Consider the following 26,109-nt stretch of genomic DNA (forward strand, 5'->3'; position numbering starts at 1 on the left):
CTCATCAGATAGACACTTGCTTCAGATTTTCCCTCTATTGACATTTTTGCCTCAGAACAATCTTGAGAATAGTAGAGAACATCATGGCCCTCTCCTCTGGAGGCAATGTAGAGTACACTAGTGAGGAAGCCTGAAGTCTGAGAGGTGAAGGTTTCCATGGCCTGAGAGTGACAGTGAGACTTGCTGCCACTGAACAGGACCTCCTACTACAAATGGGAATGAAGACTCCAGAAGAGCAGAGGTGTGTGGAGACACTTTCTCAGAGCTAAGGGGGTCATGCTTCCTGGAGTGGAAGCCATGGTGCCCTGACACAGAACTATAGCTGTTGTGATGGCTAACGCTCCACAGCATTTGTGGGGAAGAGGTAAGAAAGAAGCTGCCTAAGTAACATTTGATTGCATAACAGAAAACGGAGGAGCAAAGCCAGATGGCATCCACCACGGTGGGAACCAGAAGTCTTCATGTACTTTCAACATCTGTGTCAGTTCTTGGACTCGGATAGAGGGAGGCAGCTCAGTGTGTGTGTGGGGGGAGGGGTGTATGGTGTGTGTGTATGTGTGTGCACGTGCATGTGGTGTGTGCATGTGTGTGGTGTGTGTGTGCTCACTCATGCATGTAGCCCTCTGGATCTTCCTTTAGTGACCCATGGCTGTGTTCTAGAGTAGGTGTTCACCACAGAGAAAGGATGGTCTGGTTCTGCCAAGGGCTGTAGGTATTTCCTGACTTCTGACCTAAACCAGTGGCGGAGGACCTGAAGTACTCTCATGGCTCCCTGCCTAGAACAGCCAGTAAAGGCAAGGTAAAGAGTCTTGCCTCACATTTCTTTCACGGTAAGTCTAATGGGCCCACAGGTTCATTTTGCAGTTATTTCTGGGTCTTCTACTTTGGGATGAATATATATCTAACAGTTAGCAGGAGGGCATGCCAGATATCCCACCAATTATGTTAGGAAGGTTCTAGTAGTCAATGTTAAGACAATAAATGAAAAGCAAAATCACATTGGGTGAGGAATTGTAGAGATCAGCCCCTCCACCAAAGATTAAAGGAACAACAATGGCATTTCCTATCACATGCCCACTGGGGTCATTGGTACAAGGAACTTCAGACTGGATGAAAGTGGCTTTCCATCAGTTTAGCCAAGCCATAGTTCCAAATGCACCTGGGCCAATCTCTACCAAAGCAGATCAATACAGCCTTTGGCATTGGTGTGCAGCACTGCACTAGTGAGGACAGTCTTTTAAATCTTCATCGGGGCTAGGTATTGTGACACACACCCTTTTTAAAATGGTATTTTGAGCCGTAGCTGTCCTGGAACTTGCTCTGTAGACCAGGCTGACCTCAAACTCACAGAAATCCTCCAGCCTCTGCCTGTTGAGTACTGGGATTAAGGGCGTGTGCTGCTGCCACCACTGCTGCCATCACCACCAACACAGCCACCACCTAGCTCAGGTGGCAAACAGCTTTAATTTTAGTACTTGGGAGGCAGTGGCCGGTGAATCTCTGTGAGTTCAAGACCAGCCTAGTCTACATAGAGAGTTCCAGATCAGCTAAGGTTATATAGAGAGAGCTTGTGTCAAACCTTACCCATCCCCAAATTAAGTCCTTACCAGTAAGGAAATTCAGTTATTTTGTTCATGAGTGGGAAAAACAGCCATGTAGATTTCTTGACTTACCCCAGTAGGTAGAGTTAATTCTATCACAATGCAGCCCCTGGGCCCTTGATCACGCTGTCATTCTACAGTGCATGATTCTAATTGGATCTGAACAAAACATAGCCAGTAAGGCAGGTGAGAGATAAAGTTCCCTTCCCTTAAAATTTAGAGCTCTGTCATATCGGTGAAAATATTGTGGTGATTCACTGGTCTGAGACAGGATGCTGTATCCCAACTACCCCTTCTTTCTGAGAAAAACATAGCATTGTACAGCATCGATTCATCTATTTTGTGGTTCAAATAATACATAGCAAGGAGAGACTTTGTAGTAGATCGATGTTACAAAATGCCCAGTGTGCACAGGGAAGTTATTCATGGTAGATAAAGAAGCCTGCCATGTGGAGTCTCTAGAAGGTTTGTTATTAGAATTGCAGGACAGAGCCATGGAAACCTGGTACAAGGGTATTCCTTTTGTAACAAATTACTTTTAGCTACACGTCAATTAAAGGACATTGTGGAATTGACCATGAGGCATCAAATGCCTTTGAAGCTGGAGCTGCCTTTCAAGTATGATGGAAGTGGTCACTGGGAGTAGGTCCAAAGAACACAAGGCAATTAAGTGAACACACGGCCAGGATCCCAGCGTCTTCCTCCTCTGCTGCATTAGAGTCGGTTTCTCATCCCACGCCATCGCCTCGAGCCTGTGTGTGAGATAAACTGACGGAGGAAAATCCTGTGCCTTGGGGTGATCTAGAAGGAACCAGTTACATCAGTATGGGCTCCCAAACAGTAGCATGGTGTCGTGTCTGTCAGTGACCAGATCTGTGAACAGGTATTGTGGCTAGAGTGTGAAACGCCACCCACAGGTTCTTCATCTGTTTCAACTCTTGGCTCTATATCAAGGTTGTGGAACCTTTTCGATGTGGGGTCTAATCAGTAGACACAGCTGTGGGGATTACAGCCAATCTTGATCCCGGGCTGAGATCTCTGCTTTTTGATCCTCCAAGACATAGAGGTTGGTGAAGCTCCTGCCACCCTGGACACAGCCCCACCCACCACATCTTGCTCTCTATGGAACTATGAGCCAAAATAGATACTTCTTCCCTCCAGTTGCTTCTCATCAGGTGTTTGCTCACAGAGATGAAAAAACTAGTATGACAAGTATTGACCCTTCACTTTGTATGGGAGAGGAAAAGGTAAGATGTAGTTGTCTTAGCTTTTCTTTCTTTCTTTTTTTTTCCTTTTGTTTTTCTAGACAGGGTTTTTCTGTGGCTTTGGAGGCTGTCCTGGAACTTGCCCTGTAGATCAGGCTGGCCTCAAACTCACAGAAATCTGCCTGCCTCTACCTCCCGAGTGCTGGGATTAAAGGCGTGCGCCACCACTGCCCAGCCACTAAGAGTTATTTGAGTATGGATGAGGTTTAATACTGGGTACCTAAAAACAGACCCACTGGTTCTATCTCATCTGTCACCCTGGCTGGTGCAGCTATCCAGATCAAATTTTGGAACGACCAATTGTATAAACTTTTGCACCACCCTGGACAAAACATTTTAGGATATTCTCCTTCCAGGGCTGCAAGATATGCCTTCCACCAACAGCCAGAGTACACACGTCACAGACTAAAGCAGGAGGATTAGGTATGGGTGCGTTTTCTCAAACGATGACCATGCTGCTCTTCACATCCTTGTATTTTGAGACTCTGCTAGATATGAGGTCTAGGTTTACAAAGAAAGGATGCTTGAACCTGTGAAAAAAATAAGGTCTTTTTCTAAACCAAATGTGGTAGTACATTTCTGTAAGTCCCGGCACTCAAAATGCTATAGCAGAAAATTTGAGACCAGTGTGGACTACACAATGAAACCCTGTCTCAAAGCAAACCATAACATCTTTAAAAAGATTTATTTGGATTTATGTTGACTTCTTTTTTTTACAATTCCTTAAATTGTATATTAACATGAATGTTGAATTTATAGCTTTTATTTTTTTCTCTCAACATGAGCATTTAAGACTATTACTATCCAGAGAGCATTTGTGATGTGGCAATTCTTGTCATATTTCTGCAATGGAGCTCCATTGTGGATCTTTGATATGGACATTTAGAAGGAAGGTCATGGCTTTCCAAATACAGTAATTTTCTACTTTTCTTGACTGATATAGTCTAACTTAAATTACAGTCAGAGAATGACATCGGTACTTTGGTGAAATATTCTTTGAAGCTCTTCTTCACACATGTCATGTGAAATTCAGAATATGTGGACATCAGGCTCTTGTGTCTTATCTGTAAGACACAGGTAAGCTGATGGGCTGCAGAGTTCAATTAACACAGTGGCAACTAGACCCCACAATGGCTGTGTTGTGGTTTCCCCCCTGGTAGTTCTGTCCATTAAAAAAAAATCACATACTAAACTTCAGGTTAGGATCACACATTTGTGTTTTGTTTTTGCATGCATGCTCGCTCTCTCTCCCTCTTCCTCTCCCTATGTGTTTTCTTAAGGACTGAACCTAAGACTTCACATATTGTGGCTGGAGAAATGACTCGTGGTTAAGAGAGAGCAATTATAGCTTGCACAGGACCATCCTCTGAGCCAATCCACCAACATTCTCATGAGTTCAACTGACCTTGTGAAAGATCTTTACAGCAGGGTTTGTTGACTATGAAATTCCCTTACACAGGGGGAGGGGCATGGAGGTCATGGGGCCTCACCTGAGTATCCAGCCACTTCTCTCAACTAATTGCAAGCAGTTTTTGCCCTAAATGCACATGGTCTCAGGGAGAGGCTAGACGTATAGATAGGCTGGGAAGGACTAGGAGAGGACTCATTTTTGCAGCCTTGAGAGAGTTGGCATTTATGCTGGGTGTAGACCTTCCAGTGAACCTATGTCAAGGTCACTGTACTCTTGTTTGTATCCTCTCACACCACTCTGTAAGTAGCCTAATAAACTCATTGGTTCCCCAAAGTGACCTCTGTGGAACATTGATTTTCCACTGGGACCTTAAGAGGTGGGGAGGTAGGTTTTACCTAGCTCCTGTACCACACACACACACACACACACACACACACACACACAGAGAGAGAGAGAGAGAGAGAGAGAGAGGGAGAGGGAGAGGGAGAGGGAGAGGGAGAGAGAGAGAGAGAGAGAGAGAGAGAGAGAGGGAGAGAGGGAGAGAGGGAGAGAGGGAGAGAGGGAGAGAGAGAGAGAGAATAAATTCTCATAGCACTGATCTATCAGATGACCCAAGATTAGTTCCCATATTGAGCAGCTCACCTGTAATTCCAGGTCCAGGAAATCTGCTGCCCTCTCTGACCCCTATGGGTATCTGTATGTATATGCACATATATACACACACACAGACAGATATATAATGAAATATTTTTATAGACTTTATGTATGCTATACAAACAAGCCATACTGTCCAACTGTGTTTATGTTCCTGGTATAGTTAACCTTTCATTGTAATGTCTGTTCCTCCTTCTTGCACAATGATTTTGCATTCAATTCCTTTTTTTTTTCCTGATGTGATCATTGCCACAACTCTATTCTTTAGATTTTCTAAATCTATTGCTTTGCCTTCCTTTACTGTAAATTCTTCTGGGAATTAAATATTTAGCTGTTTCTTATCAACAATTTAAAACTGCATTTCCTATAATCTATTCTGACAATTTGTTTTGTTTTCTGGATGAAAAAGTTCAGTTATTGGCATTCTGTATATTTGATTTTAATTTACATAATAATTAGTGATCTGTTACATCTGTCCTAATAATCAGTGCTTTAGAATATTTTGCTCGTTTTACTTCTGCAGTATATTTACATTTTCTTCTATATTTTTTTCCTGGATTTTCTTTCTTTTTTTTTATGAGACAGGGTTTCTCTGTATTGTTTTGGAGGCTGTTGGACCAGCCCAGTCTCAAACTCACAGAGATCCACCTGCCTCTGTCTCCCGAGTGCTGGGATTAAAGGCGTGCGCCACCACCACCCAGCTGGATTTTCTTGATTGATTTCATTTTCCTCCTCCAGCCTCTATTTCATGTATTTTCATACTCATCACTAAATCACGAATGCCTAAAGTTAATTTGCCCTTTGACAATGACAACCTTGTTGGCCTGCTGTGTGTGTGTTGGTGGGGAGAGAGTGTAGCTACAAAAGACCCCCCCAAAAAACGCCAAACAAACAAACAAGCCAGACATTAACAATTTTGCCTGTCTATTCACAATGGACTCACACCAATGTTAACTGTTCCATAGTGTTGTGATCCATCTTAGGAACTTGCCTGTTACCTCTCTTCCAGTATATATTTAAAAATTCTGGTTTTGCTTACCATTAATAAATTCTTTTTATTGTTCATATCCCGGGCCTTCCAAATGCTGTTATGTATGGCACATAGAGAGAAGACACACTAAAATTTTTAGAAATCCAGAGACTCACTCTGACTCATGACCAGGACAGCCTGAAGGCTTTCTTAGGCATGAAAATGAGCCAAGAAGCTATCTCATGATAAGATAAAAATTAGCCCAGGAAGAAAGGTTATTATATTTTTCCAGAAGAAGTTTGGCAGCCCCCAGGCAGCTGAGTGTCTGCTGGACTCACATCAGTGCTCCAGGGGAGGGAGGCTGAAGGAAGGAGCCTGGGAGACTGAGTAAGAGTCAGAGATGCCTGGGATGCTAGTACGGTGGGGGGGGTGAGTACCAGGCTTCCGCAGCCAGCAGGTGGGAATGCAGGAAATGGTCCCTGACTGGTTTTAAATCACAGCAGTTTCATTATGACTTGAAGAGAAGTTCTACGCTAAGTTTAAGGGTGACATTAGGCCTCTTTTAGCACACACACCTGCCCCTTTCACTCTTTTTTTTTTTTTTTTTTTTTTTTTTTGGTTTTTCGAGACAGGGTTTCTCTGTATTGTTTTGGAGGCTGTCCTGGTACTAACTCTCTGCCTGAGTGCTGGGATTAAAGGCATGTGCCACCAACGTCCAGCCCAGACAGTGATCACTCTTAAGGGGCCAGATCCAGCAAGGTGGATGTGGTGGTACACTCCTTTAAACCAAGCATTTGAGGTAGAAGCAGGCAGGTGTCTGTGAGATAGAGGCCAGCCAGGACTACATAGGAAAACCTTCACACACACACACACACACACACACACACACACACACACACACACACACACACACAAAGGAAGAAAGGAGGAAAGAAAGGAAGGAAGGAAGAACAGCTTCTATATTCCTAACAAGTACCTGATTCTTTTCTTTTTTTTTTTTCTAGTTTTTCAAGACAGGGTTTCTCTGTGTAGTCCTGGCTGTCCTGGAACTTGCTCTGTCCCTGGAGTGCTGGGATTAAAGGCATGTGCAACCACCACCCAGAAACTTCTCTAGATTTTAAAGGGAGGCCTCTCTTTCCCTTTAAGACCCTGTTATGATGATTCCTATAACTGTATTGCTTCCTTTATAATTCTCTCCCTTCTCAAACGGATCAACAACCAGTCTTTTTCTCTTTTTCTTTTCTTCAAATGACATGTGCATGAGTGTGGATTTGTGCATGGGAGTGCAACGCCCATGGTGGCCAGGAGAGCCTGGCAGATCCCTGGGAGCTGGAGTTACAGGCGGTTGTGAAGCGGCAGTGTGGTTTCTGGGAACTACAGTACTGCTCTTGACAGGGAGTCAACTTCCTGTCCCCTTTCTCTATTTAACATTCTCATGGCAGAGAGAGGGTTGAGTCATGGAAGAGAAGGTGAAAGGTTTGTGAAAGTTAAACCAGGAGGCCCTAAAGCCATGGCCCCTATAGAATTACATTTTCTTGGGAGTCTAGTGTTAGAGAAGGGAAAGCCATATATACATGTATATATGTAGAGATAGATAGATAGATAGATAGATAGATAGATAGATAGATAGATATCTTTGCCTTTTTTTGAGACAGGGTCTTGATGGGGCAAGTCCTTCTGTATATATGCATTTCTTTGGTTAATGAGTTAAGCACTGTTGGCCAATAGGGAAGCAAGATAGGTGGGACTAGGAGTTGAGGAGGATTCTGGGAAACAGAGACACAGGCAGTCATGATGTAGGATGCTGGAGAAGTAAGAGATCCGGACCCTTTCTCCGGTAAGAGAAGATCACGTGGAAATACTTAGATTAGCAGTTGTGGGTTAATAATTAAGTCAGAGCTAGCCGATAAGAAACCAAGCAAATGGCCAACAGCTTCATAATTAATATAGTGTCTTGTGTTTATTTGGGGGCTGAGACAGCAGCGGGACCCAAGTGGCTGGCAGGAAGAATACACGTTACAGGGTCTCACTATGTAGCTCTGCCTGTCTTGGAACTCACTGTGTAGACCAGGCTGCCTTTGAATTCATAGAGATCCACCTGTTTCTGCCTCCTGAGTCCTGGGATTAAAGGCGTGCGCTACCCAGGCTTGGCTTGTTTTATACTTTTAAAAGTATTTAACACTGATGCAGTGGAGGTAGAAAGAAACTTGGAATTTTTCCTCTCCCTGTTGGTTTAAGTGCCATATAAGCCCATTTCCTTTATCAACTTCTGTTTCCTAACTTCTTCTGAAATACAGGAACTGAGAGCCAAGAGTTTGTGGCCCTAAGTGTACGAGAACAAGCACCTTCCCCGCTTTCATGACACCCAGTCTCAGGTCACCCCGATGCTAACACAGCCCCAGGGCTTGTGTTCTAGACAGGACCCCTAGCCTACCAGACCATCTAGGAATTCAGTTCCCTGAAATGGGTTCATTAATGGTCGTCCTACTGTTGCTCATGACACAAGATTAAAGGGAAGAAAAAAGAAACAATTAACCCAAACTTGCTTTCAGGAGTCTTAAGTCCTCGCTAAGCCCTTGCTCACTTTCACTGGGGCTTCCCAGTTACAACGCCGGGCAAAGCTGCGATTGTGAGTGTGATGGGTGTCACTGTGCACTTTGTGCTTCCTGAAGAGATGCAGAAGTGTAGTTTGCTTGATAGCATGTGCATACTTGAAGGGACACACATGGCTGCTTCATCAGGCAGATCAGCTGTGCCCAGGGTTTCCGCTGTGTTTGCAACACTGTCTTCAGCTAGACTTTGTCTGCTAGACTACAAACACAAGGGGCTTTAGTAGGGGATATCACTTAAACTCACCTCCTCTGCATCCTCTCAATTTTTGGGGGTGGCAATCCTCCCTGTGGCATTAACTTTTGCCCATTGTTCCAGATAGAGGAAGCCATTTCTGGGGTTTCTGGGTGATGTTTTTCATTGTGATTTCTCCGCCACACAACAGGGGTCATGTTCTAACTGTCAAGCATAGCCATTCCCATTTCATAGTCATAGGTTAGTCAACCACCATCAGGTTGATCCATGGGCACAGTGGACTCATTATGAGTCTTTTCTGCCCAGGGCCCCAGTTATTAGTTGACCCCTATAATAATAATGTTTGAGTCCCTGATTTCCAAGGTTAATTAGACTCTGTGTCTAACAGTCCTGGAAGGTTCTCACTATTTTCTTTCCCCCGGGATATAGTTACCTGAATATTTGACTGCAAGGCCTTCTGAAAAAGGATAAAGGGAAATGCTGACCGCACATGTTTGCCACGGTGACCTGGCATCTTTCTTTATGAGATCTTACCTACTTATAAGCCAAAGAGCACTGGCTCAGGTCTATAAAGCAGGCAAGGGGTGAGAATTTTTCATTGGTGGTGACTACTACTAAGTCTTTACTATCCTTGATGGTTTCCTCTGGCTGTATAAGGCAAGCCACAATTTGTCCCTAGGAATATTCTCTTTAGCTGGCAGCTGTGATTCTAGGTGGGGACAGACTCCTCTGGCTGATTGCACATGTTCTCTTGCTGTGGCCTATGATAGCCTCTTGCTTCTGTCAAGAGAATGCTGTGCTGTGGCCTCTGTGTCACAAGGTTCTGTCACCCCATTAGTGTTAGGAGTAGGGTTCCATAGCAGGGAGCAGTGGTTCTTTATTGCTTGGGTAAATAGAAAGTTCCCCAGATGCTCCCATGAATCACTATCACCTTGAGGAGTTTCTGTCCAAGGCAGTGTCTTGATCCATCTTTGACAGTTCTAGTACGTCTGCAACTTAGTATGGGCCACTGCCTTCTCCAAGCTTCTATGAGCCAACCAAGTGTTGGCATCATGCGCAGGTCCTTGTCAGTGTTAATCCTGGGCAGCATGACAATGTTTTGTGCCGGTGAATGCTCCTTTATCCAGCTTTACAATTTTGGATCTTTTGATAGCAACATAAGAAGGATGAGTCCCAGAACTTTCAGAGCCTACTGGAAGCATTGCCCATGTCCCACTGTTCCTTTGGTGTATGATTTTCCCATTTCTCTCCTTAGCAAATCTAGAATCTTATAAGTGTCCAGACAGCAGAATGACAGCTATCAAATGCTTAGATGATGCATTTGGCCAGGAAAGAGATGCTGAGCCCTGTTTTCAAACAGGCAGATCAATCTTGAATTGCCATGGCCAGGTCCAGTCACTGTGGCCTTTTCATAGGGTGACAAATAGCAAAAAGGACCAGATGAGAACGACATGTGTGATATGTGAACTCCATGCCTTTCTACAGCAGTGGTCCTACGACTGACAGTTATGCTGTGAGCCGGGATGTAGCAAGTAGGTGGTTACTGGAGGTGTTGGAGTCTGAGGCTATCCTTTGTAGTCCTAAAATGCCATTGTAACGTGTACTCTTCCTGCCCCCAGCCTGGGCCCTGCTGAGCCGTTTGATCCCCCAAATAACACACAGGACACTATATTAATTATAAAGCTGTTGGCCATTTGATTTGGTTTCTAATCGGCTAGCTCTGACTTAATCATTGACCCATAATCACCAATATATATTTTTATAAGCATCCATTCTCTTTTGCAGTGGCATCTGCCACCTGTGGGTAATAGTGGCCCATGATGTCCCAGGCATGTCAGAGTGGAGCTCACCGCTGGGTCCTCTTGTTTGCATACGGCACTGTTGCTTGATTGGTTGTGTGCACACAGAACAACTCCTCTGTGAGTCCTGCAACAGACGCTCACAGTTGTATGGGATGTGTTTGCTCTGTCATGTCTGGAAACATGCCTGCTACGGGTGATGCCTCAGCAGATATCCTCAGCAGACGCTACAGAGGAGCATCGCAAAGACAGGAGTATTGTCTGTTTCCAGATAATACACGGAACCTGCTCTTTCAGATTTACACATACAGTGTTCTTTGGGTACTCCAATAACAGGCACAGCGACCAAACTTCGTGGAGACATCAGCTATGACTTTTTCCATTTCTTCCTCCTCCTCTTGCTTTATTAAGACAGGGTCTCACTAGACAGCTCTGGCTGGCCTGAAACACACAGAGATCCACCTGCCTCTGCCTCCTGAGTGCTGGGATTAAAGGTGTGAGCTGCTACACGCTTATGCTGTGATGATTAGGCCTTGCTTTGGAAACCAGTTCTGTATTGTCACGAGGGTAGATCCTGTAGCTTTTATCCAGATGGCACAGGTCTGATCAGGTGTTTAGTTCCACTCGTGTTTATTTTTCAGGATGTCCACATTAGTTATAAGCAGAGGGTGTTGGTTTTGTGACTCTAATACCACAATGTTCTCCACCACTTGATTATCTGCTTGTCTTGTTGCCAGACACAGGACCTACTGGCTGCTGTCCATGGATCAACAAAAACTTAACTGGTGAACCTTGGAGGGATCTTTCAGCTTTTCAGAGAAAACAGCACAGTTCTCAAGTATTGTCTACTGAGCAGAATTTCTATGAAAAAGTCCCGCAAAGCTGGAGGTACTCGCACATTTTCCTCTGAAATCTAGAAATGGCCCTTTTATGTGTGACACCCAGTGACTTCATTGTGCACGGTAGCTAGCCACTGGTAGTTAAACCTTAAAAGGCTCACTAGAGTTAACCGGGCTGAGAAGGAAGGCATTTCTTACAGTCTTCCAGACAGAGTTTTTAAGCTGCCTCTGCTAACTCTTTTATCCATGTGAAATGACGCCCCCCCCCACTAAACTGTACTACTCCACACATACCACACAGCACTGCTTGAGTGTGGGGTGGATCATCAGAAACACATGGATCCCATTACTAATAGGAACATTTCTTATGGTAAAAGGAGGACCACAGACTCAAGACAGGCTGTGAGGCCCCACATGACTCTGGGTACGACTGTTCCCTAGGCCACGGTCATTCTTAGGAAGGGATTCACTGTGAGTCACTAGCAGTCAATGCTCCAACAGCTCACTAAATAACTGTCTTGGTCCTGATGGAATATTATAGGAGGTAGGACGGGTACACTTTGTACCCTAATGTCAGAGGTTCAAGCCCTTGCTGCTACTGTTAGACAGAAAGTTAGCTCTGGTAGGGACTAATGTACCTAAAAAAAAAATAGGACACAAAGCACAGTTATTACTTGTGCTCAACTCCAGCTGAGTAATAGACAGTGTTGGTAGCCCCTCCATATGGGTGACTAAGGGCCCCAAACAGGACACCAAGAACAATGTAAGACCTCCCAGACAGGCACATGTCCAGAAAATGCTGTTATCCTTTCCCCAGTAAACCTTCCAAATTTGGGGGAACTTAAAACATCTTCCTGTGTTTGTACATCTACTTATGAAACTGACTTCTGAATAAAATTCCAAGAAAAATGCTCCCCCTTTCCGGGAGTATTTGCCCTGGGGGAAGACACAGGGAGGGGTTGATTGGGAGGAGAGAAATGCAAGCCCCACAGTTGCTAGGCTTGGTACCACTGTTCCTTACCATGGCCTGCTTTTTCTAGAGTACAAAGAGAGTCATGGGACTCACTGCACGGTGGTCTCTGGCCAAGTCTTATCTTGCCCCATGTCTCCTAAGTCTCTCCTCCGGATCACAGTACTCCTGGGATTAGCCTCAGAGGAGCCTCATTATCTAAAATGCAATTTCCAGTAAGATGAACCACATACAGGCATTAAAGATCCTCTAGGTGAGAGCTTGTTTGCTTATCTGCAAGTTGAAACCAAATATATTGTTTTAATTGTTGTTCATGCTGACACAGTAGAAGTGTCATATCCAGGCTGTTCTAACTTGTCTGGAATGCAGCCCAAGGGCCATCAGTATTTGATGCATCTTCAGGAAAGGGTAAGGAGGAACAGACACCTACTATGGTTTGTGATGATTTTTATCGTGTAATGTTCTCCATAGGTGCATGTGTGTGTTCATTTGGTCTCCAAATGAGGGCGCTGTTCTGAGAGGCTGAGGAGCCTTCAGGAGTTGGAGTCTAGCTGGAGGAAGTGGGTTGTTATGGGATGGGTATGGAGGCTTATAGCCTCCTTCACCTTTCTTCCTTGCTTCCTGGTATATGAAGAAAAAATAAAGCAAAACAAAACAGAGCAGATAACAACACCAGCTCCGACCACGACAGATGGAGCTCCAGCGACCATACCTACCCACCCTAACCCCCATCAAACTGAGCTGAAGTTAACCTTTCTTCTTCTGAGGTTGATTTCTTCAGGTATTTTGACTCAGAGAAAAGAAAAGAAACTACAATATCTTTCATTACTTAGTAATTTGTAATTATATACTTTTAGTTACTTTCATTTATTTCCAATTTATCAGTCTTATTATTGACAGTGCTGAGATCCACCCAGGGCCTCCTAGATGCTAACTAAATTCTTGAATGCCGAGCTACCTGTCCAGTCATATTATTTTAAAAATAGCATAGAATTCAGAATTAGGTCAATCTGATTTCCTTACACATCAACAGCTACAGCAAGTTTTTTTTTACGTTGTTTGTAAGGACAGTGCCTGAATAAGAGAAGGTACCCAAGAGGTACTGTTAGAATGTATCACTGTAGCTGGGAGATAGTGGTGCACGCCTTTGATCCCGGGGCAGGGGCAGAGACAGGAGGATCTCTGAGTTGGAGGCCAGCCTGGTCTACAGAGTGAGTTTCAGCGCAGGCTCCAAAGCTACAGAGAAACCCTGTCTGAAAAACCTGCCTCTCTGAGTTGGAGGCCAGCCTGGTCTACAGAGTGAGAGTTTCAGCGCAGGCTCCAAAGCTACAGAGAAACCCTGTCTGAAAAACCTGCCTCATCATTGTACTCATTTGTCTGTGTGTTCCTAATACTGTTTCTTAGATAGAGCTGTAAGAAAATGGCAGCAGGTTGTCTGTGGCTAAGGGAAACTAAGGTTCTTTCTCTTGTTCTTTTCCTTTCCTTCCTTCCTTCCTTCTTTTTTCCTTCCTTCCTTCCATCCTTCCTTCCTTTCTTCCTTCCTTCCTTCCGAGTCGTAAAGGTGACAGATAAACCCTCTGTCACCAAGCTACACCTCCAGCAATCAGCATGACATTTTATTGATTGTCTTCATAGTACCTTATAGGTTTGGGTTTGTTCTGTTTTCATTTTCATTTCTGTAGCACAAGAAATAAAAGACCCAGAGACTAATATTGGAATTTAAGCTTTGATATTGGAGTTTAAACTTCAAGCTGAAGACCATTAAAGCAAAACAGCCAAGCCAGTAGATCTTACCTCTATCCAGCTGAAACGGCAATCCTGTCTCCACAAAACCTCAGAGGCAAAAGGCTCTTAGTTCCTGTCTCTTCCAGCCTTTTATTCCTCTCTCTGCCCAGCCATATCACCCCTGTCTCCATCTCCCTAGTGCTAGGATTAAAGGCATTTGATCCCAGGTACTTAGATCACCTTTTTGTGAGCTGTTTCTTTTAGGACTGAATCAGTTTCATGTAGTCGGTGTGGCCTTGAACTAACAGAGATCTGTCTAGCTCTTAATCTGTGTCCTGGAATTAAAAGTGTGTATCACCACTGCTTGACTGCTATAGAAAGTGCTACCCTGAGCACATCTTCTGGTTGCAAGAAGTGCTGTCCCCAAAGGAATTTGTGTTTCTGCCAAGAGGCTCATTAAAACACATCTTAATGAAGTTTTGTCCTATCCTATTTAGCTTTTTGTTAGAAAAATATATTACATTTTGTTTATATTGTTCACAGAATCACCCACATCATTGTGCTAGAATCAGTCTGGGCTTTACTAATAGCATCTGCTCTATGAGATCGGGTGCACCTGTGTTCGGAGCGCATATGATTAGCAGTTGTAATGTCCCTGATAGGTCATTACCTTACATAAGTGACCTGAAAAATTCTACACGGGAACTCCTACAACTGATAAACACCTTCAGTAAAGTGGCAGGATACAAGATTAACTGAAAAAAATCAGTAGCCCTATTATATACAGACAATAAGTGGGCTGAGAAAGAAATCAGAGAAACATCACCCTTTACAGTAGCCACATACAACATAAATATCTTGGGGTAACACTAACCAAACAAATGAAAGACCTGTATAGCAAGAACTTTGAGTCTCTAAAGAAAGAAATTAAAGAAAATACCAAAAAATGGAAAGATCTCCCATGCTCTTGAATAGGTAAGATCAACACAGTAAAAATGACAATCTTGCCTAAAGCAACCTACAGATTCAGTGCAATCCCCATCAAAATACCAGCACAATTCTTCACAGACCTTGAAAGAACAATATTCAACTTTACATGGAAAAACAAAAGACCCAGAATAGCCAAAAACAAACCTGTACAATAAAGGATCTTCCAGAGGTATCACCATCCCTGACTTCAAGTTCTATTATAGAGCTATAGTCCTGAAAACAGCTTGGGATTGGCACAAAAATAGACAGGTAGACCAATGGAATTGAATTGAAAACTCTGATATTAACCCACACACCTACAAACATCTGATTTTTGACAAAGAAGCTAAAGTTATGCAATGGAAAAGAGAAAGCATCTTCAACAAATGGTGCTGGCATAACTGGATGCTGGCATGTAGAAGACTGCAGATAGATCCATATCTATCACCCTGCACAAAACTTAAGTCCAAATGGATCAAAGACTTCAACATAAATCCACCACACTGAACCTCTTAGAAGAGAAAGTGGGAGGTACTCTTGAATGAATTGGTACAGGAGACTGTTTCCTGAACATAACACTGAGATTGACAATTAATAAATGGGACCTCCTGAAACTGAGAAGCTTCTGTAAGGCAAAGGACATAGTCAACAAGACAAAACAAAAAGGCAGCACACAGATTGTGAAAAGATATTCACTAACACCACATCTGACAGAGGCCTGATCTTCAAAATTTACAAAGAACTCAAGAAGCAAATCTCCAAAACACCAAAGGATCCAATTAAAAAGTAGAGTACAGAACTAGATAGATAATTCTCAATAGAGAAGTCTAAAATGGCTGAGAGACACTTAAGAAAGTGCTAAACATCCTTAGCCATTAGGGAAATACAAATCAAAACAACTCTGAGATACTATCTTACTCCTGTTAGAATGTCTAAAATGAAAAATACCAATGACAGTTTATGCTGGAGAGGATGTGGAGAAGTGGGAACATTCTTCCACTGATGGTGGGAGTGCCAACTGGTACAACCACTTTGGAGATCAGTATGGAGATTCTTCAGAAAAATGAGAATCAGTCTACCACAAGATCTAGCAATTCCACTCTTAGGCATATACCCAAATGATGTGCATTCATACAACGAGGACATCTGTTCCACTGTGTTCATAGCAGCATTATTTGTAATAGCCAGAACCTGGAAGCAACCTAGATGCCCCTCAACTGAAGAGTAGATAGAAAAAATGTGGTACATTTACACAATGGAGTACTACTCAGCAGAAAAAAAATGGTATCTTGAAATTTGCAGGCAAATGAAAGGCACTAGAAGAAACCATCCTGAGTGAGGTAACCCAGTCACAAAAAGACAAACATGGTATGTACTCACTCATATAGGGATTTTAGACATGAATCAGGGGATTGTCAGCCTACAATCCCACCACCAGAGTCTGGGAAACAGAGAGGGCCCCAAGAGAGATATGCATGGTACCCCAGAGAAGGGAAATGGATCTCCTGAGTGAACTAGTTCCATGGGGGGAGGGGACAGGGAGCTGGGGAAAAGTGAGGGGAAGAAGAGAAGGGGAGAGGAGGACATGGGGAAGCAGGAAGGTTGAGTTGGGGGAAGAATAGAGGAGAGCAGGATGAGAGATACCATAATAGAGGGAGTCATTATATTTGAGGAGAGACCTGGCACTAGTGAGATTTCCAGAGATCTACAAGGATGACACCACCTGGCAATCTAAACAATATCACAGAGGCTACCTTAAATTCCCTTCCCCGATAATGAGATTGATGACTACTTTGTATGCCATCCTAGAGTTTTCATCCATGACTGATGGAAGCAGAGGCAGACACCCACAGCTAAACACTCAACTGAACTCCTGGAAACCAGTTGCAGAGAGGGAGGAGTGATGAGCAAAGGTGTCTGTTGATCTGCTTGTGACTAGGAGCTTCTAGCAAAAACACTTCTTGTCCCCTCCTCCCAGTAAGGCCTGCATGTAAGTTCCTGTTTTCTGTCCATCCTTATTGTCTAAATGCTAATTCCTGTTTTTGGCCCATCCTTTGCCAGAGGGCCCTGGGAATGTAGGCTTCTGACCTTGGTTTTTTTCCACCATGCCTGCCATTGGAATATAAGGCTCCACTCTTGTAAAAATAAATGCCATTCTCCTTGTAAGAATGAGCCACTGTCTTTGTCTTCATTACACCCTTGGCCTCCAATTGTTGTGAAGTGTTATAGCACCGGAAAACCGTGAACAGCAGCTCGCTACACAAAGGGGTCATGACCAGGCAGGTGAAATCCACAGAAACAGCTGACCTGAACAAGAGTGAGTTCATGGACCCCAGACTGATGGCTGAGAGGCCCACATGGGACTGATACAGACCCCCTAAATTTGGGTGTCAGTGAGGAGGCCTAGGCAATCTATGGGGCTTTGGGTACTAGATCAGTATTTATCCCTGGCATATGAATGGATTTTGGGAGCCCATTCCACATGGAGGGATGCTCTCTCAGCCTGGGCACATGGGAGAGGGCCTAGGCCCTGCCCGGGATGATATGACAGACTTTGGAGATCCCCCATGGAGGGCCTCACCCTCCCTGGAGAGTGGAGTGGGGATTGGGTAGGAAGGTGGGGGGAGATGGGGGTGGGGAAAGAGGGGAGGGAGAGGGAGCTGGGATTGACAGGTGAAGCAAGTTTGTTTCTAATTTAAAAAAAAGAAAAGAAAAAGAAAATACATGGCTTTCCTTCTCCTACCCCTGTCATCAGTAGACTTGTGTTTTTCTTGGTGTTGCACATAACTTGGAATTCTCACTCACTCTCATTGGCTTATCATTGCCCTTGTTTGCTTGTTCCAGTTCCTTCGCCATGCTTAAAGGCTCCAGTGTTCTGTTCTCTCCTCGACTGGCTCTTTTGGTGAGACTTTCCCCAGAGTTTTTTTTTAATCTGATTTATTATACTCTCTATTTCCAGTATTTCAGATTGGTTTTTCCTCAGCGTTTCTATCTCTCTATTGAATTTCTCTTCTATCTTGAATCACTTTTATTTCATTCAGCTTTTTGTGTTCTCAGTCAAGAGCTTATATTCTTTGAACATACTTATAATATTGTGTTCTCTGGGATTTCATCTAATTCATTCTTGCTAGATGCTATTACTATAGGAGTAGTAATTTTTGGAGGAGTTATACTGTCTTGGTTTTTGTGTGTTTCTTAAGTTACTCGGTTGAGACTTATGCATCTGGTGTTATTTTTTTTTTGGTTCAATTTTTAACCAGTTCTGTTTTTTCAGTTGAAGTATTTACAATGTTCATGTGGGGTTTGGATGTGGTAGAGCTGAGTATATGTGTAGTTCAGAAAACAGTTCCTCAGTCCAGGAATTCAGGGCTCTTGGTACACGCTCTATAGTATTACTTGAATAGGGAATTAAATAGGAGAGCCACTACACATGCTTGGTATTACTGCCATGCAAATGTCACACCAGTGAATTATTAACGGTGGTCTCTTTAACTTCAATAGCTATTGAAACAAGAATAGCATGGGTATACTCAGACTTTAGTTAATACGATTAGGATCGATAGGGAAATAATGTAGGTGAGGCTAGGGATAAATAAAAAAAATATTGAGGTGGGTAAAGTAGCTGGGAAGGGAAAGCTGGCTGGGATACTGTTTGGGTCCACAGATCTTAGTGATGATTATTAAAAGAAGTAAAAAGAGGCTGAACATGGTAGCACACACCTTTAATCCCAGTCCTCAGGAGGCAGAGGCAGAGGCAGGTGGATCTCTGTGAGTCTCAGGCCCTGTTCTGCATATTGAATTCCTATTGAATTCCAGGCCATTCAGGGTTACTAACTGAGATCCTGTCTAAGGAAACAAACAAACAAGAAAATAAACAAAAGATGAAAAGCACAGTGGAGAGGATAATAAAAAGAAGATGGGACATTGGAACCAGGTGGGAAATATGAGTTGTGGTTGTACAGTAAAGAATAAACGGATGGAGAAAATAAACAGCAGTTCTGGTTCCGCCTTCTCTCTCCTAGCACGCCATGCTGTTGATGATAAGTGATGGCAGAAGCTGGAAGTGATCAGAAAGTTCTAGTTCTACAACACTGTTCTGTCATTACGGGGGGGGGGGGGGAGGGGGGGAGGGTACCTTTCTGCTATAAGTTCTTCTTGGATTATGACCCTAACTGAGCATGTCAGATGTGTGTGTATGTTAAATTGAGCATGCACTGGTTCAGGCCCTTCCCAAATGCCTCCCCCAGATGAATGTTTAGGCCTCTAGCAATTTCTCACCCTTTCTTTGTTTTTTTTTGTTTGTTTGGTTAGTTGGTTGGTTTTTGGTTTTAGTTTTTCGAGACAGGATTTCTTTTCTCTGTATTGTTTTGGAGGCTGGTCTGTAGACCAGGCTGGCCTTGAACTCACAGAGATCCACCTGCCTCTGCCTCCCGAGTGCTGGGATTAAAGGCATGCGCCACCAACATCCAGCCACCCTTTCTTTGTTTGAGGTGAGCACTATGCTCCCTTGCCTGTAGGTGATAAAAATCCTTCACGGTTGTATCTTCACTGTGATTTTAAGTCTTGCACCGGAAGCTACTCACGCAGCCACAGCTAAGATGCTGGTGCTAAGCTTGCTTCTTTGGTTGTTTTTTTTTTTTTTTTCCATTTTACTCAGCCCAGGACCCCAGACCATGGATGGTGCAACTGATTTTCAGTGCAAGTCTTCCCCGCTCAGCTCAGCTTTTCTAGAAACACCCTCACAAGACACATTCAGAGGTGCGATAGCTTGTGAGTCTAAATTTACAGGGTTTGATGATAATCACACACATTACTGACTAGGAAAGCTCATGCCTTAGGATTCCTATTGCTGTGATGAACACCATGACCAAAGTCAACTCAGAGGAGAAATAGTTAATTTTATCTTCAGCGCTCAGGTCACACTCTATCACTGAGGAAAGTCAGGGCAGGAGCCTGGAGATAAGAACTGAAGCAGAGGCCATGGAAGAACACTGCTTGCTGGCTTGCTTCTCATGCCTTGTTCAGCATACCTTCTGATACAACCTCTTCCCAGGGGTAGCACTGTTCCCCATGGGCTGGGCCCCTTCACATCAACCTGGATGGAGGCATTTTTCTCAACTGGGTCTCCCTTTTACCAAATGACTAAAGCGTTGGTTAAGTTGACAAGATGACCAGCCAATGAAGTAAGAAGAGAAACAGTACTGATAAAAATACAAACCCCTTTCCACAAATAAATAAATAGATAGATAGATAAATACATTCAACTTGTATAATGCCGGGTAACACCTGAGACAGACTTGGGCGGGGGGTGGGGGTGGGAGGGGTGGGGGTGGGGGGGTGGGAAGGCTCTGTGTTGACTAAGCATCCTGTCATGTAGCCTGTGGACCTCAATCTGAGGCCCTGCCATAGATATTAACACCACAAGAACGGTCTTCCTTGTGGGGTGGCAGGAGAGCAGAAGCCCACATCCGGGCTCCGTCCGCACCTCATTTTAGAACTCCCCAGCAGAGGGCAGTCTGAGCTCACGTACCATCTTCCCGGCCACTGGTTTAGTCGACAGGGTAGACGGACACCTAGTCCCTCTCACTCCCCACTGAAGCTTGGGCATGATGCCCACTTGCTGGCGGCAGCAGCAGCAGCAGCAGCAGCAGAGAAACAGGATGCACAAGGTTGGGTAAAAAGGTTGTTTTGAGTTCTCCCTAAGCCTAGCAGATGCCCGGCCTTGGCATCCTGCTGCGCTCCCCCATCTAGGATCCTGGACTGAAGGCTCATCTCCCCGTCATCTCAGTGCAGGCTGATCACTGTTTCCATTCACAGCTCAGCATCTGTTTCTCTGGAGCACAGACTCCCAGAGCCTCAGCGGTGGGAGGGGCTCCGCTGCTGTCCGTCCAAGCTGGCTTTTCAGACGACTGCGAAGGGCAGGTAGGGGGTCGTACATTGGGAACCTGTCTTAGAGTAAGATGGTGGCAGCTATATTAAACGAAGGAGGTGAGTCTTGTTTTTCTAGGAAATGTGACAGGGGGTGGTAGTGGTCGTGGTAGTAGTTGGATGAATGGATCAGTGATCAAAAGCACTGGCTGTTCTTCCAGAGGACCGGGTTTGACTTGCAGCATCCACGTGGCAGCTCACTACCGTCTGGAACTCCAGTCCCAGGGGATCTGATGCCTTCTTCCGGCCTCTGGGACAGTAGGCACACACTACATAGACATACATATAGGCAAACAAAACAAAACTATAAAATTACTTTTAAAAATTGGGGAGGATTTGGAGGAGATGGGGAGGGGAAGAATGTGATCAAAATATATTATGTCAACAATTTTTAATTTATAAAAAGAGAGAAATGTGGCAATGGTTGAGTTGCATCACTGGTTACCAATTATCTCACTAGAACCCACCCAGCGGTCCTGGTGCCTTGGGGGTAATGGGTGAATGCTAACCCTGAAATAGCTGGCTATGGCTTGGACTTCTAGCTGTCTGACTGGTGGCCGCTGATTAATCTTAGATTGCCTCATTTCCTTCCTCAGCCAAAGAACTCTTCAGCCCCTCCTAGGACTCAGGGCACTCCTTTTCCTTAGTGAGTCACAGCCTCCAAACCTACCGTGGACAGCATGACTCCAGGGCAAGAATCCTTCCCGCTCCTGCTTTTTCCGACAAACACCTCCCCTGGCGGTACTCCACTCCTTCGGCCAACACCCTATACCTCAAACTAGCTTCCTAGACATGTTATATACACCTTGAAATGGGATCGGAAGGGTCCAGAGGACCGCCCATCTGCAATTCCCAAAGCTCATAAGGACACCGGGTAGAGGCACTGTCTGAGTTAGGGTTACTCCTCCTGTAACGAAACGCCATGACCAAGGCAGCCTGGGGAGGAAAGGGTTCGGTTCACTCGCAGTTCCATAGAACAGCTCATCATAAAAGCAGTGAAGGCAGGAACCTGGAGGTTCCATGCAGGGGTGCTGCCTTGGCTTGCTCCTCATGACTTGCTCATCCTGCTTTCTTATAGAACCCAGGACCACCAGCCCAGGGATGGCTCCACCCACATAGGCTGGGACTTCCCCTATCAATCGCTAACTAAGAAAATGCCCCACAGGCTTGCCTACAGCCTGAACTTTCTTAATTGAAGCTCCCTCCTCTCAGATGACTTCAGCTTGTGTCAAGCTGATGTGAACTCGCCAGCACAGGCTCAGAGGGTGGCTTTCAGGGCCACGTGCACAGGTCTCGGGGATGCTGCATGTGCTGGCAGAGGCCTTACAAATGGCTTTTCAGAAGCCAGTGTGTGTTGGCATTGTGTCCACCTCCAGGAGAATGAGCAGGCCAGAGCCTGGTCGTGGATGCTTCTCTTAGTGTTCAGGCGTCTGCACTGGCCTGTCCTTAGGGTTCTGACAGATTCCACCCTAAGCTGCGGCCACTAAGAGCACATTCAATACATTCCCTTTTAAAAGGGTCCTGCCCCCTCCTCTCTCTGTCTCTGTCTCTGTCTCTGTCTCTGTCTCTGTCTCTCTCTCTCTGCCTGCTTTTATGTCTCTCCTTCTCTTCCCCGTCTCTGCCTCTCTCTTCTCTTCTACTACTCCTGTCCCCAAAGGCCAGTCTCCCCCTCTCCCCTTCCCCCCCTTCCCATTCACTTTCCCCCAATTAAAAAAAAAAACCCTCCACCCAATTTCTGTTGAATGGTGTCTTTTCTCTCAAAGGCCACTTTTTAAAATTACAAGTTTCCTTGGCCTCCTGAGTAGCTGGGATTGGGCTCTGGCTGCATAACAGATTGAGGTCTCAGGCCTGTATTTGGAACAGAGCTAGCCCTGGGAAGAATGTCATTTCCTTGTCACTATGACTAACTCCAGTGAGGATTAACACATAACAAATCCCTTTGTCGTGGGCTCTTGCTTGTCCAGCTCCTTCCAGCCAGCAGATGTAGGATGTGGTGGTGGTGGTGGTGGTGGTAGTGGTGGTTGGGGTGATGGTGGTGGTGGTGGTGAGGCAGTCCTGAAAAACTAGTCTTGAAAGAAATTACCTCAAGAATACCTCCTAGGGGAAGAAGTAAGAGCGTGTACCTATTTGTTCAAGGAAAAAGGAACAGAAATAGAAAGGAGGGGAAAAGCGAAGACTAATGAGATTAGCCTCCTGCAGGGCACGGCAGAGACAGGATGGGAAGGATGAAATGGATGAGGCAGGAACAGGACTTCTCTAGACGGAGCCTTTTGTTTCAACCCACTGAGGAGCCACTGCAAAATTACATTTTAAATGAAATAAAATTTGAAAGGAGACGGAGAACCCTAAAATCAATGAACAGAAATAAATTTTAAAAAATGTCCTTTGACCGTCATCTTATCACTTTATAGTGAAAGTAACTAAACTTTTATTATTATTAACAACAATTAGGCAATTAATTAATCTCTGTCATCCTTAAGTGACTAGTGCTGTGCCTACTTCGACCCGGGCAGGGATGGATCACGGTGATTTAAAAGCCTTCTAAAGGTACCCAACAACTGAGCCCAGGTGTTCCGTCAGTCAGAACTCAGCTCTGAAACCATATTATTTACTCAGCTCTGGGACAGGCAGAGAGGCTGAGTTAAGTGTCCCTCAGGTCCCAGGAATCCATGAGTTCAGTGACAAACATAGAACAACATGAAGGCACACAGAAGGGGACAAATGATTCCTTCTATCACCCATAAATACTTCAGTGCTATAAGGATCTTATGAATTCTGAGAGTTCTTTGTGGGTTGGCTTCTTGAAAGATAAGGGGTTTGAGATAATCCTTGTTGGTAGGATTCAGACAGGTACAGGAAAAAAGATGAGGGAAATCCAGAACTCACTGAGAGCAAGAGAGGAGCTTTAGCAGAGAGTGAAGAGTAGGTATTACTGCAATACAAATATGTGTGTGTGTGTGTGTGTGTGTGTGTGTGTGTGTGTGTGTGTGTGTATCCCTTATATCTTCAATCATATATGACTTTCCAGGGACCTCTTAGAGTCATATATATTCTCATAGGAGGAAGAAGTCCATGGGAGGCTGGAGCAGTTGTTGAGTTCTCGTCCCCAGATGTTACACTTCAGTAACTACATCTTGGTAATGGGTATTTGCCCTCCCCCTTTCCAATGACTGTTCAGTAACTACCTAGGAAAAGGCAGACACACAGCACTCTGCATGCACAAGCTGAAAACAGACTTTGCATAAGGGAGAGAGAATATGCTCGCTCCTTTGGTTCTTTTCATTCTTTTCTTTCCTCTCTAATATCAGAGCTGAGAAACAGAAGTAGGAAGACAGGCCACACCCTGTTTGCAAAGCAGGAAAGCAAAGTTCTCCGTCCTGCTGTGTTTTCCTTCAGCCAACCTGTCTGCAGCCCCAGGTGTGTCAGGAGAAGCGCTGGCAGAAAACACTTCATCTTCCTGTGCCCTCCCGACCGTGCTGTGGCTCAGCAGGGAAAACAGAAAATGAGAAGAGCAAGAAAGCAACAACAGCTAGCTTCATGTTGCACAGGACTAAGCTGAGCCTGCTAACCAGAGGCCTGCTAACCAGAGGCCTGCTAACCAGAGGCCTGCTAACCAGAGGCCTGCTAACCAGAGGCCTGCTAACCAGAGGCCTGCTAACCAGAGGCCTGCTAACCAGAGGTCAACACTGGGTCTAGCTAGACAGCAAGACAGAAGAAGAAAATCTAAATATAGATAATTCCTATCAGACCATTGGGCTCATTGTGTCCTGCATCTTATCACAATTGTTATTGAAGTAAGTCTGAAAAAGTCTTGGGATGGAAACAAAGGTAACATCTGGCCTTGGAGTCGCTGTCCTCCACTGTTCCACCCCCTTCCCTTCAAAACAGACAAACACATATACCCACCCACATCCCTAAGAAGATAAAGCCAGTGTCTGCTGCTCCCTTTTGTTCTTTCCATTCCCGTCTGTTCCCAAAGCTCTGTATCTTTCCTCACGCATCCATGGTAAGGTCTTGATAGCAGCTACAGCCATCAGGCCTGGGGCTGTAACTTAGTATCCATGCATCATCAAGAACATACTTTTTGCCGGGCCATGGTGGCTCACGCCCTTAATCCCAGCACTCGGGAGACAGAGGCAGGTGGATCTCTGTAAGTTCGAGGCTGGGCTGGACTGACAGCCTCCATAGAAACCCTGGCTCGTAAAAAAAAAAACAAAAAACAAAAAAAACCATACTTTTTTCCTTCCTCCCCCAGCCAATGTCAGAAGCAGCCACAGGGCCCAAAGGTGGTGGTTTCTCCCGTGACACCCCTTAGACAGTGTGGTGTTTACATCCTGTCCTGGTGGTGTGTTTGTCCCCCTCCCTCTCAACCAGAGCTTTCCAAGTGCAGTAGCCAAATTTTGTTTTTCACTTTCTCCCAGCCAAAGACACAGCTCTGATAATATTTGTGTAATATTTGAGGCATGGATATTTTCCTTTAAACCAATATTTTAAAAACTTTCTTAGCCTCCACCCACACTAAGAAATACATTTTATATTATCAACAGTTTGCACAGACAGACAGACACACACACACCTGTAACACAACTTTCAGTTAAGAATACTTACAATGTTGGATGCACTCTGGTATTTTCTTTATTTCATTCTTTATAAGGCTGCCTGTTGTGGGTTTGGAGATGCAGCTCAGTGATACAGCACTTGCCCAGCAAACATGAGACCCTAGCACCAAAACCAAAAGGTGCTTGTTGGGACTTGGAGGTAGAAAGCTCTGTCCTAAATCTCACAGGGATACTCTGTCATTGCTAAACTGAGAAGAGCTTCGCATCAGAACCTGATCAGATTAGAATTAAGCTGTATACATATGGCCAGTTCTGCTTTGCAGACTGGGAAGTTGGTCTCATTACAAATAAGGAGCCCCTCTGGGGATTTATTGACAGTTAGAAATTAAGAAAATAAACCTAGACTTCAGAAACGGGGCACATACAATGGGGCTCTGGAACGGCAGGAGGTGATTCGACAGTCAAAGGGAATAATGGCTGGTATAAGCAGCCCTTTTGAGTTAACCCACCCCTCCTGTCTAGGACAGCCTCACCCTGAGCAAGAGGAGAAAGGGATGCAGGGGTGGGGAAGGATGTTCCCATCTCCCATCCCAGGATAGCACCATTCCAGCTAT

The 26,109-nt window shown here is 44.7% G+C and overlaps 1 long non-coding RNA gene across 1 annotated transcript; it reads left to right on the plus strand.

Moving 5' to 3' along the window:
- Positions 1-20,545: 20,545 nt before the first annotated feature.
- LOC121140515 lies at positions 20,546-25,016 on the plus strand. The gene is made up of 3 exons (XR_005877394.1): positions 20,546-20,677; positions 20,826-20,996; positions 24,245-25,016. It is a non-coding gene; the product is annotated as an uncharacterized LOC121140515 (long non-coding RNA).
- Positions 25,017-26,109: the final 1,093 nt, after the last annotated feature.

Source organism: Mesocricetus auratus, unplaced genomic scaffold (genome assembly GCF_017639785.1).
Source record: "Mesocricetus auratus isolate SY011 unplaced genomic scaffold, BCM_Maur_2.0 Super-Scaffold_100004, whole genome shotgun sequence".
NCBI classification, from domain to species: Eukaryota; Metazoa; Chordata; class Mammalia; order Rodentia; family Cricetidae; genus Mesocricetus; species Mesocricetus auratus.